Here is a 22,465-nt window from a genome sequence, read left to right as displayed (position 1 = left end):
TTTATAGTTTAATAGACATGCATTTATTTTACTTCTCCTTACCAAAAATTGCAAGTTGTGTGGTAGCCGTATATACTAGTCTGTTCTCATGCTGCTATAAAGAACTGCCCAGGATTGGGTAATTTATAAAGGAAAGAGTTTTAATTGATTCACAGTTCCACAGGGCTGGAAAGGCCTCAGGAAACTTACAATTATGGTGAAAGGGTAAGCAAACATGGTCTTCTTCACATGGCAGCAGGAAGGAGGAGTGCAGAGCCAAGCCGGGGAACAGCCCCTTATAAAACCATCAGATCTCATGAGAACTCACTCACTATCATGAGAACAGCATGGGGATAACCACCCCCATGGTTCAGTTACCTCCCACCAGGTCCCTCCCATAGCATGTGAGGATTATGGGAACTACAATTCGAGATGAGATTTGGGTGGGGACACAGAGCCAAACCATATCACCATAAGAATTCCACTGATTCTTGAGTTCTTCCTCCAGGAGGAGAATGCTGAACTCCCCATAAAGGCTGAGGAAAGCAAGACCCGGATGGAGGGGACTTGCCTGGCGTCATAGAACATAAAAACAGTAATTTCAGGATTAAAAGTCACATCTGGGGTTCCAGGGCTTTTCTCTCCACACCACTCTTCTGTTAAATACGTCTCTTTCATCTGATGCACTTTCTATTTTTACATTAACAAATTTTTTCTTGTAAATTAATAGAAATGGCTGCTTTCTAGAGGACAATATAGGAAACTGGTAATTTCTGGATTCTAACGTGATTTCTAACGCCACTTTCATCTACAGTTTTAACAACTCTCTCAGTATTTTTCTCTTTCCTCATCCAGGAAGTTACAGGACATTTCTGACATTTCAATGAGTTTTTAGTTAGGGACTTTAAAGGTAATGAGTATCTATTGCCTGGTTTCAAAGGAAGTGTAATTAGAATTAAAGTCTAATACCCCAAATAAAAAGCTACGTCACACATAAGATTACACAGCTTACATTTCCATGTCAATCTGTTTTGTAAATGCCTGCATTTCTCACTGCAGACTCAATGTAACTGAGACATCTAGTGTTCAGTCCTTAGAAAAACAAATTTCCATGAATCTAAGTTTAACTAATTCACAGAATCCCTTTTATGTTCCCTCTGAGTGAAACTGAAATCTTCCTCCACCCCCAATCCTGGGAAACCTTTTTATGGTTCTTCTTGGGCTTAGCCCTTTCCCAGATGAAAAATTCTTTCATATCACAGGCGCTCATGGAATGTTTCCCACATTTAGTGTCCTTGTTATAACTGTGTTGTGAATCATGTGGATAAAACCCATCCCCTCAGTCCAACCTCACCCTCCTCCAACTTTTAAAGCAATTGTCTCACATAGAAAATGCCTTTCCTGGGGAGGCTGAGGCAGGAGAATTGCTTGAACCTGGGAGACGGAGGTTGTGGTGAACTGAGATCACGCCATTGCACTCCAGCCTGGGTAACAAGAGTGAAACTCCATCTCAAAAATTTAAAAAATTGGCCAGGCGCGGTGGCTCAAGCCTGTAATCCCGGCACTTTGGGAGGCCGAGGCGGGTGGATCACGAGGTCAAGAGATCAAGACCATCCTGGTCAACAAGGTGAAACCCCGTCTCTACTAAAAATACAAAAAGTTAGCTGGGCATGGTGGTGTGTGCCTGTAATCCCAGCTACTCAGGAGGCTGAGACAGGAGAATTGCCTGAACCCAGGAAGTGGAGGTTGCGGTGAGCCAAGATTGCGCCATTGCACTCCAGCCTGGGTAACAAGAGCAAAACTCCGTCTCAAAAAAAAAAAAATTTTTTTTAATTTAAAAGTTTTTTAAAAAAGAAAGTGCTTTTCTTCTTCAATTGGCCTACATGTAGGCCACACTTTGTTTTCTGGATTTCTAATAGATAAGAATATAAACATAAATCAAAGTATTTAAATTATTTCATATGAAATAATTCGTATGAAATAATTTATTATGTGAATAACTGCATGAATGAATATGTAAATAACATTCATTTCTATCAGATAATGAATACTATTTGCATATCCGGATAACTTTTTAAAGTGACTTACGTATTAAATATGACAGCAAAGCACAAGCAATAAAAAAATAGATGAACTGGAGAGCATCAAAATGTAAAACTTTATGCTTCAAAGGGCACTATCAAGAACATGAAGACAACCCACAGAATAGTAGAAAACATTCAAAAATCATGTATCTGATAAAAGACATATTTAAAATATGCAAAGTACTGTTACAACTCAAAAAGACAACCCAATCTATAAAGGGGCTAGGAATCTAAACAGACTTATCTGTCCAAATTTTCAATTTGGGGTAATGAGTACACTAGATGCCCACCCACAATGAGGCAACATACTCATGTAGCAAACAGGCACATTTACATATCTTTTCAGGTATACAAATGGCTGATAAACATATGACGCTCAACATAATAAGCACAAGATATCCAACATCATTAGCCATTAGGGAACTGCAAATCAAAACCAAATGAGGGCAGGCATGGTGGCTCACGCCTGTAATCCCAGCACTTTGGGAAGCCTAGGTGAGTGGATTCACCTGAGGTCAGGAGTTGGCGATCAGCCTGACCAACATGGTGAAACCTTGTCTCCACAAAAAAAAAAAAAAAAAAAAAAAAAAAAAATTAGCTGGGTGCGATGGCAGGTGCCTGTAGTCCCAGCTACTTGGGAGACTGAGACAGGAGAATTGCTTGAACTTGAGAGGTGGAGGTTGCAGTGAGCCGAGATCACGCCAATACACTCCAGCCTGGGCAATGGAGCAAGACTCCATCTCAAAACACACACACACACACACACACACACACACACACACACGTGCGCACACACACGCACAATGAAATGCCACCTCACGCCAACTAGAGTGGCTGTAATAAAAAAAGATAAAAGCAAGTGTTAGGGAAAATGTAGATAAATTGGAACCCACATGCATTGCTGGTGGAAATGTAAAATGGTGCAGCTGCCTTAGAAACAGTTTGGCAGTTCCTCAAAAGATTAAACAGAGTTACCACATGACCCAGCAATTTCACTCCTGACTGAAGTGAAATTCACTGAAAACAAATGAAAGCACTATACACACACTTGAAGACAAGCCTCCTTCATAATAGCCAAAAAGTGTAAACAACCCAAATGTCCATCAGCTGATGAAAGGTTAGATAAAATGTGGCATATCCGCACAATAAAATATCATTCAGCCAAAAGAATAGGCAAATCTACAGAGACAGACAATTACCGGTTGCTTAGGGTTAGGGTGGGGATGGAGTGGGAGGGAGAATGAGTTGAAGGGAAATGGAAAGTGACTCCTAATGGGTATGGGGTTTCTTTGGCAGGGGTAAGGAAATATAAAATTGATTGTAATGATGGTTGTACGACTCTGTGAATGTACTAAAAACATTTAAGGCCAGGTGTGGTGGCTCACGCCTGTAATCCCAGCACTTTGAGAGGCCGAGACAGGTGGATCACCTGAGGTCAGGATTTCGAGCCCAGCTGGCCAACATGATGAAATCCCATCTCTACTAAAAATACAAAAAATTAGCTGGTTGTGGGGGCAGGCACCTGTCATCCGAGGTATTCGGAAGACTGAGGCAGAAGAATAGCTCAAACTCAGGAGGTGAAGGTTGCAGTGAGCCAAGATCATGCCGCTGCACTCCAGCCTGGGCAACAAGAGTGAAATGCCATCTCAAAAAAAAAGTTTTTTAATAAAAATAAACTAAAAGCATTTAATTATACACTTTAAATGGGTGAATTGTATGGTAGGTAAATTGTATCTCAGTAAAGCTGTTGTTTAAAAGTAGGTTATAAGTAGTAACTTTTTTCCATTAAAATTTCCATGTCCATTTACATTGAACTGTAAACTAATATAAAAGAGTTAATTTCTTACGTAGCAGTTAGAAGTTCATGAGGTTTTCTTTTTTAAATTAATTTTAAAAATTTTAGATTCGTAGGGCACATGTGCTTGTTTGTTACATGGGCATATTGCATAATGGTGGCGTTTGAGCCGGGCGCGGTGGCTCAAGCCTGTAATCCCAGCACTTTGGGAGGCTGAGGCGGGTGGATCACGAGGTCAAGAGATCGAGACCATCCTGGTCAACATGGTGAAACCCCGTCTCTACTAAAAATACAAAAAAATTAGCTGGGCATGGTGGCACATGCCTGTAATCCCAGCTACTCAGGAGGCTGAGGCAGGAGAATTGCTTGAACCCAGGAGGCGGAGGTTGTGGTGAGCCGAGATCACGCCATTGCACTCCAGCCTGGGTAACAAGAGCAAAACTCCGTCTCAAAAAAAAAAAATGGTGGGGTTTGGGCCTCTAGTGTACTAGTCACCTCAAACTGAACATTGTATCTAATAGTTAATCTTTCAACAATCATACCGTCCTCTCTCCCACTTTTTGGAGTCCCCATTGTCTGTTATTTCCATCTTTTTTTTTTTATTGCATTTTAGGTTTGGGGGTACATGTGAAGAACATGCAAGATTGTTGCATAGTTACATGGCAGTGTGATTTACTGCCTTCCTTCCCCTCAGCTATATCTGTCATTTCTCCCCATGCTATCTCTCCCCACCTCCTCACCCCCCCATCCCTCCCCCATTTCCCCCCAACGGACCCCAGTGTGTAGTGCTCCCCTCCCCGTGTCCATGTGTTCTCATTGTTCAACACCCGCCTATGAGTGAGAACATGCGGTGTTTGATTTTCTGTTCTTGGGTCAGTTTGCTGAGAATGATGGTTTCCAGGTTCATCCATGTCCCTACAAAGGACACGAACTCAACGTTTTTGATGGCTGTGTAATATTCCATGGTGTATATGTACCACATTTTCCCTGTCCAGTCTGTCATCAATGGGCATTTGGGTTGGTTCCAGGTCTTTGCTATTGTAAACAGTGCTGCAATGAACATTGGTGTGCATGTGTCCGTATATTAGAATGATTTAGAATCCTTTGGATATATACCCAGTAATGGGATCACTGGGTCAAATGGGATTTCTATTTTTAGGTCATTGAGGAATCGCCACACTGTCTTCCACAATGGTTGAACTAATTTACACTCCCACCAACAGTGTAAAAGTGTTCCTATTTCTCCACACCCTCTCCAGCATCTGTTGTCTCCAGATTTTTTAATGATTGCCATTCTAGCTGGTGTGAGATGGTATCTCAATGTAGTTTTGATTTGCATTTCTCTAATGACCAGTGATGCTGAGCATTTTTTCGTATGTGTGTTGGCCTCCTGTATGTCTTCTTTTGTAAAGTGTCTGTTCATATCCTTCACCCACTTTTGAATGGGCTTGTTTGTTTTTTGTTATTTCCATCTTTGTGTCCATGGGTCTCCACTGTTTAGCCCCCACTTGTAAGTGAGAACAGGCAATATTTGATTTTCTGTTTCATTTAGGATAATGGCCTCTAGCTCCATTCATGTTGCTGCATGAAAGGAAATGATTTCATTTTTTATGGCTCCATAGCATTCGGGAAGCTTCTACTCAGCCTCCCAAGTAGCTGAGATTACAAGCACATGCTGACACGCCCAGCTAATTTTTGTATTTTTAGTAGAGATGGGGTTTCACCATGTTGGCCAGGCTGGTCTCGAACTTCTGACCTCAGGTTATCTGCCCGCCTCAGCCTCCCAAAGTGAAATCGTCTGTAGATAATTCCGCATTTTCTGTATCCAATCAACCATTGCTGGACACTATGTTGGTTCCATGACTTTGCTGTGATAAATAATAGTGCTGCAATAAGCACACAAGTGCCAATGGTTTTTTTCCTTTATATTATTTCTTTTGTTTGGGGTAGATTTCCTTAGTGGGATTGGTCTATTTTTAGTTCCTTGAGATTTTTCCATAAAGGTTGAACCAATCTACATTCTTACCAACAGTGTACAAGAGTTCTCCTTTTTTGCATCCACACCAACATATGTTGTTTTGGACTTTTTATTAGTGGTTCTTCTGACTGGTGTAAGGTGGTGTCTCAATGTGGTTTTTAATTTGCGTTTCCTTAATGACTGAGTGATGTTGAGCATTTTTCATGTGTTTGTTGGCTGCTTATATTTCTTATTTTAAGAAATGTCTGTTCATGTTCTTTGCCCAGTTTTTAATGGAGTTATTTGTTTTTTTCTTGTTCAATTGTTTGAGTTCCTTGTAGATTCTGGATATTAGCCCTTTGGTGGAGGAATAATTTGCCAATATTTTCTACCATTTTACAGGCTGTCTGTTTACTCTGTTGATTATTTCAGAAGCATTTTAGTTTAATTAAATCCCATTTGTCTGTTTTTATTTTTATTGCATTTGCCTTTGAGGTTTTTGTCATGAATTCTTTACCAAGGCTGATATTCAGAAGAGTTTTTCGTAGATTTTCTTCTAGGATTTTAAGTTTCTGGCTTTATATTTACACTGTCATCAGTGACCTTTAATCCATCTTGAATTAGTTTTTGTACGTGATGAGAGAGAGTTCCAGTTTCCTTCTTCTGCAGGTGGCTAGCCAATTTTCCCAGAGCCGTTTATTGAATAAGGGTGGTCCTTTCCTCATTGTTTATTTTTGTCAGCCTTGTCAAAAATCAGCTGGTTGTAGGTATGCGGCTTTATTTCTGGGTCCTCCCTTCTGAACTATTGATCAATGTGTCTGTTTTTGTGCCAGTACCATGCTGTTTTAGTTATAGCCATGTAATATATTTGACATCAGGCAATGTGCCTCCAGATTTATTCTTTTTGTTTAGGATTGCTTTGGGTATCTGGGCTTTTATTTAAGTTCCATTAAAACTTTATGATAGCTTTTTAAGATAGTAAGTAGTAACTTCCAAATTGATATATAATAATTGTACATATTTATGGAGTATATATGATACTTTGATACATACATACAATGTGTAATGATCAAGTCATGGTGAGTAGAATACCCATTACCTCAAACATTTATCATTTATTTGTGTTGGGAACATTTCAAATTTTCTCTTCTAGTTTTTTTGAACTACATGATAAATTATTGTTAACTGTTCCATGAAACACTAGAATATATTCCTTCTATCTAACTGTATTTTTGCACTCATTAACTAACCTCTCTTCATCTCCCCACCTTCCTAGCCTCTGGCAACCATCTTCCTACTCTCTACCTCCATGATATCAACTTTTTAAGCTCCCACATGTGAGTGAAAGAATGCGGTATTTGTCTTCTTTAACTTTTCTCACTTGGTTAGTTCACTTAACATAGCAAGTTTCATCCATGTTGCTGCAACTGACAGGATTTCATTCTTTTTTATGGTTGGGTTGTATTTCATTGTGTATATGTATTGTATTTTCTTTATCCATGCATCCATTGATGGACACTTAAGTTGATCCCATATCTTATCTACTGTAAAAAATGCTGCAATAAACATAGGCATGCAGATATCACTTCAGTATACTGATTTCCTTTCTTTTGCATATACCCAGCAGTGGAATTGCTGGATCCTATGATAGATCTGTTTTTAGATCTCAGTGTCTTGAGGCATCTCCACACTGTTTTCCATAGTGACTGTACTGATTTATATTTCCATCTGCAGTATACGAGCGTTCCCCTTTCTCCACGTCCTCACCAGCATCTGTAAATTTTTTTTTTCATAATAGCCATTCTAACTTGGATGAGATGAGACCTCTTTGTGGTTTGGATTTTCATTTTCCCAATAATTAGTAATCTTGAGTATTTTTATATGCCTGTTGGCCATTTGTATGTCTTCTTTTGAGAAATGTCTATTCAGATCATTTGCCCATTTTCAAATTTTATTATTTGCTTTTTTTCTATTAAGTTGCCTATATATTCTGGTTATTAATCCCTTGTTGAGTGGATAGCTTGCAAATATTTCTTCCCAATCTGTAAGTTGTGTCTTCACTTTGTCAACTGCTTCTTTTGCTGTGCAGAAGCTTTTTAGCGTTCCGTCATCTCATTTCCTATTCTTACTTTAGTTGTCTGTGCTTTTGAGGTTTTACCCCCAGAAAATCTTTGCCCAGACCAATGTCATAAAGTACTTTCCCGATGTTTTCTTCTAGTAATTTTATAGTTTCAAGTCTTGCGTTTAGGTTTAAATCCATTTTGATACGATTTTTATGCATGGTGAGAGACAGGGGTTTCTTTTTTTTTTTTTCCTCTAAACTTTGTATTGGCCTCCTGCTCCCCAAAGGGTACCCTAATTCTGCTGGCTTAATGACTCAGTGTTGTTGGTCTCAGACATCACTTTGCCATCCACTATCTGGCGAGTGGTGGTCTTTTGGATGGTTTGCATGGAGTTGCTCCTGTCCAGGGCATCACCAAGATTGAAGTCCTCGCCATCTTCCAGCAGGCTGCGGTAGGTGGCGCTCTCAGCCTCCAGCTTGACCTTGATGTTCAGCAGGACCTCATACTCCTGGGCTTGGTGCTGTCCCTCTGCCCAGGTCTGTGCCAGCTCCGACTGCAGATGCAGCAGGATCCCAGTGAGCTGCTTCATCTGCAGGGCATAGTGGGCCTCTACCTCCCTCAGGCTGTTCTCCAAGCTGGCCTTCAGATTTCTCATGGAGTCCAGGTCAATCTCCAAGGACTAGATTGTACGTTGCAGCTCCATGAGCGTCATCTCAACAACTCCAACCTCAGCAGACTGCATTGGTAACCACTGTGGTGCTCTCCTCAATCTGCCGAGACCACTATTTATCTAGCTTCTCTCAGTTCTGCCAAGCCAGCTCATCGTATTGACCCTGATGTCTGCCATGATCTTGGCAAGGTCCTGAGACTTGGTGGCGTCTGCCCCCATGGTCAACCCAGAGCTTGCAATTGAGGTTGTAGGCCTTTTACTTCCTCTTAGTGGTTCTTCTTCATAAAGATCAGCTCCTCCTTGAGAGCCTCGATCTCTGTCTCCAACTGCAGCTGAGTGACATAGGTGTCATCAGTGACCTTGCGGAGCTCACGGATGTCACTCTTCACAGACCGGTGCATGGCCAGCTGTCTCAAACTTGAGTCTAAAGTCATCAGCAGCAAGATGAGCATTGCTGATCTTCAGAACAATGTGAGCACCGTTCACAGAATTTGCAAAGATCTGAGCCCTCAGGTCCTCGATGGTCTTAAAGTAATGGCCCCAGTCTCTGACCTGGGGTCCCTTCTTCTCCAGGTGCTCCCAGATTTTGCTCTCCAGCTTCCGGTTTCTCTGTCTCAGTGCCTGTATAGATGCTGGCCGTGCTGCTGACAGGCCAGGCGCCATAGCTGGGTGCCTGGACAGAGCCCAGAGACCAGCAGCTGTGGAGAAGGTGGAGCAAGTGGTGAAGCTCACGCTGTCCTGGGAGGAGAGTGAGAGGACAGAACTCAGGCTTTGCTGAATGAAGCTCATGCTGTCCTGGGAGGAGAGCAGGAGGACAGGACTCAGGCTTTGCTGATGACCAAGAAGATCATCCATCTTCTTGGTTAAATTTTCTCCTACATTTTTTATAGCTGTTGTAAATGAGACTGATGTCTTGATTTCTTTTTCCACTAGTCTGTTGTTGGTGTGTAGAAATACGACTTATTTTTGTACATTCATTTTTGTACTCAACTTTATTGAATTTGCTTATCAGTTGTAAGAGTTTCTTGGTGGAACGTTTAGGGTTTTCTACATATAAAATCATGTTATCTGCATATAGGGCAGTGTGATTTCCTCCTTTCTAATTTGAATGCCCTTTATTTCTTTCTTTTGCTTAATTACTCTGGCTAGGAATTCCAGTACCATGTTGAATAAGAGTGGTAGGAGTGGGCATACTTGTCTTGTTCTAGTTCTTGGAGAAGAAACTTTCAGCTTTTCCCCATTCAGTATAATATTAGCTGTGAGTTTGTCATATATGGCCTTTATTGTATTGAGGTACATTTTCTCTATACTTAATTTGTGGAGGGTTTTTAATCTTGAAGGGAAGTTGAATTTTATAAAATGCTTTCTCTGCATCTATTGAGATGCTTTATTCTTTTGATATGATGTATCACATTTATAGATTTGCATATGCTAAACCATCCTTGCATCCCTGGAATAAATCACACTACATCATGATGAATGATCTTTTTAATGTGCTGTTGGACTCAGTTTACAAGTATTGTGTTGAGGATTTTTGCATCTATGTTCTTTGGGGACATTTACCTACGTTTTCTTATATTGTTGTTGTGTTCTTGACTGGTTTTGGTATCCAGATGAGCTAGCCTCAAAGATGCATTTGGAAGAATTCTCTCCTTTCAACTTTCTGGAAAAGTTTAAAAATAATTGGTATAGCTCTTCTTTAAATGTTTGGTAGAATTCAGCAGTGAAACCATCAGGTCCTGGACTTTCCTTTGATGAGAGACTTTTAATACTGATTCGATCATGTTGCTCATAATTGCTCTATGCAGGTTTTCTGTTTCTTCTTAGTTCAATCTTGGTAGGTTGCACGTGTCTAGGAATTTATCCGTTTCCGTTACGTTTCTCATTTCTTTGGTGTATAGTTGTTCATAGCAGTCTCTAACAATCTTTTGCACTTCTGTAGTATCAGTTGTAATGTCTCCTTTTTTTCATTTCTGATTTTATTTGGGTATATTTTCTTTTTGTCTTGATTAATCTACCTAATGTTTGGCAATTTTGTTATCTTTTCAGAAAACCACCTTCTTATTTCTTTTGTCTTTTTTGGTCTCAATTCTGTTTATTTCTGCTCTAACCTTTGTTATTTCTTTTCTCCTACTAATTTTGGGGTTTGTTTGTTCTTGATTTTCTAGTTTCTTCGGATGCATCATTAGGTTGTTTATTTGAAATATTTCTACTTTTCTATGTAGGCATTTATTGCTATCAACTTCTCTCTTAATACTGCTTTTGCTGTATGCCATAGGTTTTGGTATGGTGTTTCTTCTCAATGAATGTGTTGCCATACCATCACTACAGAATGTACTTCTATCATAAATATCTGTGTCTTCCAGTGATCTATGCATGGCATATAAGGTAGTTTATTAATGCAGTATTTCCATTCCCTGACTGCATTTGTGTATCAGAAATTTTACTACCGTTTACTACATAAGAGTTCTTTATCTGAAATGTGGAAAATGGGGTGAAATAAAGTCACTATTTAATAGAGAAAGAGTGAGAAAACAGTAAGTTTAGCTGAGGAAATGAAGCCAAATGTAAAAATGTGTTAATGTCAGAGGAGATGCCACAAAATTCAGATAGGACTACATGTTTCTTTGTAAAGGGAAAATGTGATTGTGCGGAAAGCCGAATTTTTTGTTTTATCCAACAGAGGGCACTACACTAGCACCATGCCTTGGCTGCCAAGATCCACCAAGACACTTCACGTAACAGCAACTGGAGGATCCATTATTCGTTTGTGTTTGATTGTGGTCTGTAAGAAGCTTACTTTGTTTAAAAAAAAAAACAAAACAGACAAACAAACACCTCACACAGACACTCAGTAAAGTGTACTTGATGAGGAGATTCCATTTACTCTTCCTAGAGGTACATTCATGTATTCGTTCATTTATTGAGTGCCCTTTTTTATATGTCAGGCACATACTTGCTGCTGGATATACAATTGTGAGTGAAATAAAGAGCCCTGTTCTTATGGACCTCATGGTTTAGTGGAGCAAACAGATATCACTGAGATGCTCATGTTAATGAAATAATCCCGGTTGTGGTAAGTGAGCCAAAGGAAAAGTCAAGCTGTCTGATGATACTGACGCCAAGGCGGAAAGCCTATACAAATGTGGACTCACTTCTCTACAGAAGAGGCAGGAATTGTCTAAAATGTCCAAATCTGCCTTGCTCGTATCTATTGGTTTTTTTTTGAGAGTGTCTGTGGCTCTCTTAAAAATCACCCGGTCCCCCATGGCAACCAACAGACACAGTAACTGACACACACAGAAAAAGTGCCCCATTCTTGTTGCACTAGATGTTACACTTCAGCCAAAGTCTGGGATGGGTTCCATGCTCTCTCTCCTAAATGGCCTGCCTTCCTCTCACCTCTCTCCCACAAAATGCAGTAAATTCCACCAGAAGCCGCACATAACCTACAACTTACATTTCCTAAATCTGGTTTTCTGTGAGTCAGTTCCCTCCTCATGAAACAGCCAGAAGCTGTGACTTTCTCAAAGCTGACATTCTAGTCCTGACCGTTACTCCAGGATCTCCAGGACACCCTCCAGCGCCCTTTCAGTCCCCCTCCCATAGGCCCCCACGCAAATCCTGTGGGCAAAGAAGTATACCTACCAACCTTGGAACAGACTTTGTTTATCTCCCTTCTCTGCCTCTGTTCCATGCCTTTGCTCCATGCCATCCAGGCATCCGAACCGGCTTTCTTGCTTGTCAGCAAATGACGCCTTCCTTAAAACAAAATCATCAACTTTTCAGGTATTAAACGAAATACTGACAATACAAATAATGCTTTCACTTTTTTTTTTTTTTTTTTTTTTTGACATGGAGTCTTACTCTGTCACCAGGCTGGAGTGCAGTGATGCCATCTCAGGTCACTGCAACGTCTGTCTCCAGGTTCAAGCGATTCTCCTGCCTCAGCCTCACAAGTAGCTGGGACTATAGGAGTGAGCCACCACGCCCAGCTAATTTTTGTATTTTTAGTAGAGACGGGTTTTCACCATGTTGGCCAGGCTGGTCTCAAACTCCCGACCTTGTGATCTGCCCACCTTGGCTTCCCAAAGTGCTGGGATTACAGGAGTGAGCCAGTGCACCCGGCCTGCTTTTACTTTTTTTAAAAGAAACATCGACAAAACAAATTAACGCTTTGTTTTAAACATTCGTGCTTAGCAAAATAAAAAGTGATACTCATGTGTTAGTCCTCTTACTAAAAAGAATTTATTTCACTGATCTTTTGAACTGTAGATTCAGGAAAGCACAGCACTACGAAGAAGTCTCCCTTCAAAGACCCTAGCCTGACTCCATTTGACAGAGAAAATTGGCCCATATGTGGGAGGACTGTCCTGAGGCACCTGTGAGGCCAACCCAAGAAACCTTGAGATGGCCAAGAACGCTTTCTCCTGTCTGCTAAGATTGGCCTCAGAGTTCTGGTTTCCTGTCTGAGGACCTACATCTTCTTTAGGCCACTGGCTGAACAGATGTGGTCTTCCCACAGGGCTGTGGTCTCAGCCTTGCAGGCCTCTATGGAACAACCACATTAGAACATGATATGCGTAGGAAAAATTATCAATGTATATAATGGTGATAACATCATTTTGAAATCCCTCAACACACTGCCTTCTTCTACATTTTCTTACAGTTACCTTCCCTCTAATCTTTAGCGCTTTCCAGTTGCCTCGGGGAGGTTTAGGATTGTTACGGAGGGAATCCAAAAGAAATAAAAGGAAGAAGAAAAGAAGAAGAAACAGTTAATTATCAGCTTCTAAATAGAATTTGGGGACTTTTTGGCCAGGTAGTAGCTAAAAAGCTAGGCTTTGTAAGAGAGAGAAAAGATGTTCTAGATACCTTGATCTTGGAGTTTTGTTGTTGGTGTTTTGTTTTGTTTTGTTTTTGAAATGGAGTTTCACTCTCGTTGCCCAGGCTGGAGTGCAGTGGCGTTATCTCCGCTCACTGCAACCCCCGCCTCCTGGCTTCAAGCAATTCTCCTGCCTCAGCCTCCCGAGTAGCTGAGACTACAGGCACATGCCACCAAGCCCGGCTAATTTTTGTATTTTCAGTAAAGAATGGGTTTCACCATGTTAGCCAGGCTGGTCTCACTCTCCTGACCTCAGGTGATCTGCCTCCCAAAGTGCTGGGATTACAGGCGTGAGCCACTGTGTCCAGCCGATCTTGGAGTTGTACACAAGGAAAGACTAGAAGAGAAAGAGGAAACCCCCTCCTCGCTATTCATCCCAGGGGACTACTATGAGAAAAGGAAGAGAGAGGTAAGGGAGACCAAATTAATCTCCCTTTTCCTGATCCTGCCCAAAATGAAGAGGTTTGTCAAGCAGGTAGAGGAAAGGCTGAGGGCTTCTAAATATCACATCTTTGGAGCCCTGGGAGGAGTTCACCTGACTGGTTGCCTGACACCACCCTGGGAGTGCCTATATCAAAGTTTAACTCAATAACACAGCATATTTTGCAGGGAAAGGGGTGGAATATAATTTCCTGAGCTGCCCCCAAGACCAGTATGGAATAGACTGGACCAAGGAGTTGCCACATACTGCAGAGAAGAGGCCTAGGAAGCAGCTGAGCTGGTAGCCACCAGGCTTCCTGGCACTGGCCATCACAAGGGAAAGGTGAATCAGCATCGAGGCTGGAGAGAAGCATTCCAGTAAAGAGCCAGATGCAGGATGTAGGGTCTGAGAGGCAGCCAGAGGGGAGTCTGAGTCATCAGGGAAAATGAGCAGGCCCTGCCAAGCCAGGAGGACCCAAACCTTAGGTACTATAGATACAGCCTCAGCAGCAGGCACTCACACAACTCCCGGGATTTAGCCCGTCTCACCCTCAAAAGAAGTATCCAGGAAATATCCAGACCACCCACCCACAGCAGAAATCTGCAAAGATGCAGAAGCTACTGCATGGATACGAGGACCCCACCTCCTCTCTGTCTCTATGGGGTCACCTAGCCACAACTCCATCAGAAACCCAGACACCATCTCAAAAAGACAGAAAAAGGAATGCAGATATCTAAGTCACTAAGCATTATTTACCTAAAGGGATGGACCATTTACATAACGGGTCTATTTAGGTCACTGATACCTGTAATTCCAGTACTTTGGGAGGTCGAGGCAGAAGGATTTCTTGAGCCCAGGATTTTGAGACCAGCTGGGGCCACAAAGCAGGACCCACATCTCTACAACAACAATAACAGCAAAAATAGTGGCTTGCACCTACGGTCCCAGCTACTCAGGAGGCTGAAATGGGAGGATCCCTTGAGGCCAGGAATTCGAGGTTGCGGTGAGCTATGATCATCCACTGCACTCCAGCCTGTGTGACAGAGTGAGACCCTGTCTCTAAATAAATAAATAAATAAATAAATAAATAAATGAGTGAGTGAGTAAATGGGCGCACCAGAGTATTTTCCCCTTTATTCAGTGATTGGAGGCTCAAAAGGAAGAGAAGAGCAATTCTAGAGAAATGAAGATGCTACCTCTTCTTTGCACATCTATGAGTAGGGTGAAAAAAATCTGCAACCCTTCACACATACTGGTGTTGCCAGTTTTTCCCGTCCTCGCCTGTCCTCCTCCCCGCTGCTAAATTTGGTGCTGCTTGGGCTGCTCAGTTCCTCCTATCCACCCACACCCAACTGTGGAGAAGAGCGTGGAGGGTCCGGACCGGATCTCTGGGACTTTCGATGTGAAATTTTAAAAAATAATAGAGGAATAGAAATTCCTCTATTATTTTTTCGGGAGAAAAGAATAAAAGGAAGCTTTTCTTGCAAGAGGCAACTGAAAGTGGGAGCCACTGATGCGTTCAGAGGCGTCAAGTGGGTGGGAGAGCATGATACTCTGGGGAAAGAGAGTGAAGGATCTTGGTTTTGTTGGATGTTGGAGAAGATAAGAGGAAAAACATTTTGATAAAAACTGTGGTAGCCTGATTCTGTAACACACACCGATGGTCCCTTCGACTTTGGAGGCTGAAGCAAGAGAATCCCTTAAGTAGCAGTCTAAGACCCAACTAAGCAACATGGCAAAACCCCATCTAAAAAAAGAACTGCTCTAGATTATATATATGGATCTCATTTTTTTTTTTTTTTTTTTTTTTTTGAGACAGAGTCTCGCTTAATAGCCCAGGCTGGAGTGCAGTGGCGTGATCTCGGCTCACTGCAACCTCCGCCTCCTGGGTCCCAGTTCAAGCAATTCTCCTGCTTCGGCCTCCCAAGTAGCTGGGATTATAGGCGCGCACCACCATGCTGAGCTAATTTTTGTATTTTTAGCAGAGATGGGTTTTCACCATGTTGGCCAGGCTGGTCTTGAACTCCTGACCTTGTGATCCACCTGCTTTGGCCTCCTGAAGTGCTGGGATTACAGGCATGAGCCACTGCACCTAGCTGTTGGATCTCATTTTTTAACACTAGAATTCTTATCAGGACTTCGCTTCTTTGAGTCCCACCCACTCAGGCACTGAACAATACAGACCTCAGCATTGACAGGTTTACAAACACAATGATCCTGTTAATACAAGAGATGTATTAACATACAGCAGAGATTCTCAATGGGGAGGTGATTTGTCTCCCAGAGGATATGGCAGTGTCTGTAGACATTTCTTTTTTTTTTTTTTTTTTTTTTTTGAGACGGAGTTTCGCTCTCGTTACCCAGGCTGGAGTGCAATGGCGCGATCTCGGCTCACCGCAACCTCCGCCTCCTGGGCTCAGGCAATTCTCCTGCCTCAGCCTCCTAAGTAGCTGGGATTACAGGCACGCACCACCATGCCCAGCTAACTTTTTGTATTTTTAGTAGAGACGGGGTTTCACCTTGTTGACCAGGATGGTCTCGATCTCTCGACCTTGTGATCCACCTGCCTCGGCCTCCCAAAGTGCTGGGATTACAGGCTTGAGCCACCGCGCCCGGCCTGTAGACATTTCTAATAGTCACAACTGGAAGATGCTGGTGGCACCTACTGGATAGAGTCTAGGGTGCTATCAAATGCCCTGCGATGCACAGGGCAGCCCCCAACAAGAAAGAATCACCCATCCTAGCCAAAATATCAATAGCGCCCCAGTCAGGAAACCCTGAAATAGAGAAATGGAGGAAGAACAGTTGTTTCCTTACAGCTTCCTTTTCCAACGACAAAAGACAGCTTTCGAAACAGGTTTTCAAGTGTGTCATATTAATTCTTAATCAGCACTACATACTTATAATCTCAGCCAAACCATAGAAATCAATTTCCTAAAACCCTTTAAGGTAGAATAATTCCCATTGAAGAATTCCAGATCCTGTGGAAAAAATAGAGTTGAAAAAAGAAAGTGCAGAAAATTTTGGAAAATCTCTATAAATATGTGTATTTTCAATATGAAAATATAATAAAACTAGCACACCAAATAAAATAGCTATGACATGTAAGACATGCTCATTATGGGTAATCGGGTTACTCTCCATCCTTTGCTCACGGCTAGAGAATCCCAAGCCTCTAGCTCTTCTCCCATCATGCCCCTTGAGACACTTTAGCTGAGGTGCTAATATGTTTGTTTTGCCTTATTACAGATAAGACATTCACTAAGAAGGATTATTTGGGGTAAGGGTGTCGGGGACAGCGGTATATTTGACCCTCCATTCAGACGCTCTGTGATGCTTCTGAATTTTTATTCCAATCTCCCTGGCCCCTGTCTCCAACAGCCCTTTCCAGTTCTGTCTCTGCACAGACAGCCCCAGAGTTTATTCCTAAGGACCACCTTATGTGGCTTAAAGCAACAATATGCAAAATAGATGTTTTGCATTCTGGTGGCCATTTCAAGTCAATTATTTGGTAGGCCACCAGCTTTCTTTGCGGCTGTATAATCCAAGCCAGTTTTCCAAAATGCAGTTCAATGCTTATAAAATAAGTACCAATGTCTTTAGAACTAGATAAAATGCAATTTATTAAAGCATTTTATCTTTATACATGTGATAAGGAGTGAGGGGTTCACTCCCTCATTCTCTCGCTGATCTCACCCTCTTAGATGAAAGGCAGGAGGCAGCTGCCTAGGAGAGGGCAACCAATAGCACAGGCCTTGGCAGGTCAATGCAGGCCTCTCTCCTTCCCTTGGACCCTCAACTGTGAGGGCCAGGATTCCAGGCCGCGCTGTTCCTAAAGACTCTGAGCCCAAGCAGTGCAGCTTTGGGCCTAGAAATGGGGAGGTAAACTTTCTTGCCAGCTTTGCTGAAAACGTGGAAGCCCTGTGGGTTCTGAAGGATAATCCTCTTGGCTTGGGCCTTGACACTCTCATAGCAGGCATCATAAAGTGATGAAAGTCCCTTTTTGTGACAGTGGCAGGGGAGGCCAGAGCAGGAGAGGAAGAATATAACAAATCCAGCAACCTAATGGTAACCCCTTGGGCACTTCTGAAAATCAGGAATCAGGAAGGGGTTTAATTATTTGGGCAGGTGGAGAGTAGAGACAAGGTAGAGAACTGTGGATTATTTACGTTAACAGGGTTTCATTTGAAGCCACAGACCGATATAGTACCTGAATGTTTGGTCATAGTAACAAGTAGGAAAACATCTTGCAACTTTGAAATCAGTTTTCCCAGCTTCTAAAACCACCCACAAAGAATGGAAGATACGGGTATCTAGCTTACATCTAGACACAAATTGTGATTGATGAGCTTCTGTTCTCCTTGGCTTCTCTGTCAAAAATGAGCTGCTTGTGGCAGACACAGCCCCAGCTCAGGGTGAGGATGGGAAACCCCAGGCCCTGACTCTTTCCCTTTCTCTTTCCTCATCTGACTCCCGAGCTATTTTTTCTCTGCACCTAAGCTTTCAGCAAAGCCCAGACCCAGCCAGCTGGTTATGTGGTCTGCTCTGGTTTCCCTTGTAGATTTTAAACTCAGAATTCTGGGCTCATTTGTTAGCAGCTTCTCTGAACATACCATCTCATTTATTTGCTCATTCATTCATTTATCAAACATTTAGTAAGTGCCTTCTATATTCTTCTATATTTTCTATGTGCTAGGGAGGCAAAGACAAATAAATTGTCTAGTCTCTGAGACTGTTTCAAATGGGAATAGAAAATGTGTTATGAGCACTACAATGATTATATGTATTCATATATACAGGGTACTATAATGGCCTAAAAGAAAAAGAGGCCAGTTCCATGGGACAAAGTCCAGAGGTGAAGGTTGGGTGTTAAATGTATCGAAACATCTTCAGTTGAACTTAGGCACTATTATTGGAAGACAGGCATGTTGATATGATGAACATATCATATCAACTGGCTGCCTACTCCATGTCATACTGCCCCCCTTTCTTTGTCACAAGAGAACACTTGTTTGGTTCAGACTCAGGTCTCAAGTAGCAGTGTATTTTGGGATGGAAGGTTGATCCCCATACCCAGGGGTATCAGTGTTCCTTAGACTAAGAAAATCACACATTACCTGTGATGGTGAGTGAGCCTTAAGAAGATACTTCATGGTGATGACTTACAGGAAAGCTATCTGGAAAAGCTTTCCTCCCTAATACTAGGTTGGTGCAAAAGTAATTGCAATCTTGCCATTGAAACTAATGAGAAAGACATTTTAGAAAAAAAAAATATATATATATATATACCTTTCTGCCATTGGATGTTAAGATGTTTGGAGCTACAGCAGCCATCTTATGACCATGAGGCAAAAGCTAAAAGAACTGCAAAGAAGCTAACCCAAAAAAGTCCTGTTTATGAATAACATGGCTATTGTGAGAGTTGATGGCTCCTCCTCCAAGTCAGGTCTCTGCCCCTCTCGTCAGTTCTCTTTCTGGAGTCCTACTTGGTCTCCAGGTGCAGCCGGTGCCCTTCTCTGCTCAAATAAGCTTCTCCCATGTTTCTTTTATGGAGCCAGCTTTCTGCTCTTTGGGGCTACACCTAACCATCATTTTCATCCCCAAAACACCACAGAAGCTGCTCAGAAGTTGCCCTGTTAGGAGTGACCACTTCCCAGAACTGGGATCTCCCAAACCCTCACCACTGGAAAAACGGCTCAATGGGAGATGCATCCTCCTAGGGTGGCAATGGAGTGGCGTGATTAGGAATGTGCAGCTGCGGCCAAAGCAGCTCTGTTTGGTCCTGCATTCTTGAATCTCAATCCTCATTGATGTTTTCCCACCCTGAGCTTTGTTGCAATAGCGGGCTTTGAGCCAGCTCTTTTCTAGTTCCACCTGAGTCTCCTTGCTCCTTTCTAAGAGTTTGGAAGAACTCAAGGGCAACATCTACCCAACCACCATGCCATTATTCCCCAAGGGCACTGGGGAAGGAACTAGAAGGTGACATATTGATCTCCAACCCACCATGAGCACAGCCAGGTCAATCTCCCACTCCATGCTCCTTTTCTGACTGCAGGAATTGCAAACTTAAGTGTGTGCCAGCCAGGCTGAGTACCAGCGTTCTTGGCCTCAGGAGGGCTTAGCTGTGTCTTCAGAGAATGGAAATCAGCTGGACCATGGCCTGAGGTCCTCTGGACTGGTTATTGCCAGCTGAGGGGAGCATGTATCTAGGGCTCATGGCAAGTGGACAGATCTGAGTACAGAGTAGAAGATGAAACAAGTGAATGGCTGCACGTTTCCAGTTTTCTTTTCACACTGATTGTTTTGTATGTTTTCATTTGGTTGGTTTTAGGTTTTGTTTTTGTTTTTATGGATTTGGGGTCTCACTCTGTTGCCCAGGCTGGTCTTGAACTTCTGGGCTCAAGTGATCCACCCAACGCAGCCTCCCAAAGTTCTGGGATTACAGGCATGAGCTACCGTGCCCAGCCTACACCCACTGTTTTGTTTTATCACTCTGAAATAACAAGAGTGCACTGGAGATGGGACGGATATGGCATAATAGTTCAAAAGGAGGGGTCTGAGAAATAACTGAAGTCACACTGACCTTAGGGCATCAACTGTATCCTGTTCAGATAGTCAGGCCTTTAAAGTTCTCTTGCAAGAGCTGACCGAATTTGAAAAAAAAAAAAAAAAAAAATTCTTTTTTTTGGAGACAAGGTCTCTCTCTGCCACCCAGGCTGCAGTGCACTGGCATGATCATAGTTCAGTGCAGCCTCAAATTCCTGAGCTCAAACAATCCTCCCACCTCAGCCTCCCAATTAGCTAGGAGTATAGGCAGGCACATGCCACCATGCCCAGCAATTTATTTATTTATATTTGTAGAGACAGAGTCTCACAGTGTTGCCCAGGCTGGTCTTAAACTTCTAGCCTCAGGTAATCCTCCTGTCTCAGTTAGTATTACAACCTAGTGTTGGGATTACATGTGTGTGACATCACATCTGGCCTTGAAAATATTGGTACCGAAGGTACAATACATGCTCCACTCAGCTGGCAATAACCAGTCCAGAGGACCTCAGGCCATGGCCCAGCTGATTTCCATTCACTGAAGACAGCTAAGACCTCCTGAGACCCTGTTACTCAGCCTGGCTAGCACACACTTAAGTTTGCAATTCCTGCAGTCAGAAGGTTGCCGTCAAGCTGGAGGTTTTAGGATAAAAATGTGTCCACATTTTTGGACACAGCCTTGTCAATGGCCTTATTTGATCTTGAGATGAAATGCTGAAAGCAAGTTTTCTGAACATTTAAGGTCTCTCCTCACCTTCCAGCACTCCAGTTTTATTAAAAAAAATTTTTTTTCATAAATGCCAGTTGGATTTAGAGATTTTTTAATAATGTAACTGAGTGCATAATGTTTAACATACAAACGGTATGAGACAAATGGGGAAACCAAGTCATCAATGATCAAAGGAACTTGCTTTCCCACCGGGCCACCAGAAACAGTTCTGCCTAATGAGTGTCCAGCCCTGTGAAAATTATCTACATTTGGCCGGGCGCGGTGGCTCAAGCCTGTAATCCCAGCACTTTGGGAGGCCGAGGCGGGTGGATCATGAGGTCGAGAGATCGAGACCATCCTGGTCAACGTGGTGAAACCCCGTCTCTACTAAAAATACAAAAAACTAGCTGGGCATGGTGGCACATGCCTGTAATCCCAGCTACTCAGGAGGCTGAGGCAGGAGAATTGCCTGAACCCAGGAGGCGGAGGTTGCGGTGAGCCGAGATCGCGCCATTGCACTCCAGCCTGGGTAACAAGAGCGAAACTCCGTCTCAAAAAAAAAAAAAAAGAAAATTATCTACATTTAGGCTGGGCGCGATGACTCACGTCTGAAATCCCAGCACTTTGGGAGGCTGAGGCAGGCAGATCACCTGAGGTCAGGAGTTCGAGACCAGCCTGACCAACATGGAGAAACCCTGTCTCTACTAAAAATACAAAGATTAGCCACCATTAGCCAGGCGTGGTGGCACATGCCTGTAATCCCAGCTAGTCAGGAGACTGAGGCAGGAGAATCACTTGAACCTGGGAGGCGGAGGTTGCAGTGAGCCGAGATTGTGCCACTGCACTCCAGCCTGGGCAACAAGAGCAAAACTCTGTCTCAAAAAAAAAGAAAAAAAGAAAGAAAGAAAATGATCTATACTTAAATCTTAAAAAGCAAGCACATTTCTCTTCCCCTGACTCGCTAGAAAAAAAAATGTAATAAATAACTCAAGGCCAGGAGATAACCCCTTATAAGGCCATGTTATAGGTTGGTGGGTGCTGATTAAAAAGTATGCCATGAGAGACAAGTTAAGGAATTAGTTTCTAGCTGCAGATTATAGTCTTCTTATTAAAAGACAACATAGTTTTCCTACATCATCCACCATAAAGCAAGCCAATGTATGGGCTAAAATGACTGAATGCATTTAAAACTGGTGAAGAAATAGGAAAAGGCACAGTAGTGAATGGTTGCTCATCAGAACAGAGAGTGTGAGGGATAGGAGTGATGTCCTTTAAACACATTCATTAATAATTTGAGGAAGGAAGTGAAGTTCGAGTTTGTGATGATGCAATATTGTTCCAGTTACTAAACATCATGAA

The 22,465-nt window shown here is 42.5% G+C and overlaps 1 pseudogene; it reads right to left on the bottom strand.

Annotated features, from left to right (window-relative positions):
- Positions 1-8,170: 8,170 nt before the first annotated feature.
- LOC101029663 (keratin, type I cytoskeletal 18 pseudogene) lies at positions 8,171-9,403 on the bottom strand (annotated as a pseudogene).
- Positions 9,404-22,465: the final 13,062 nt, after the last annotated feature.

The sequence above is a fragment of the Saimiri boliviensis genome, chromosome 9, assembly GCF_048565385.1.
Source record: "Saimiri boliviensis isolate mSaiBol1 chromosome 9, mSaiBol1.pri, whole genome shotgun sequence".
Lineage (NCBI taxonomy): Eukaryota > Metazoa > Chordata > Mammalia > Primates > Cebidae > Saimiri > Saimiri boliviensis.
The sequence above is the reverse complement of the archived record's forward strand: the minus strand, read 5'-3'. Positions and strand labels throughout refer to the sequence as shown.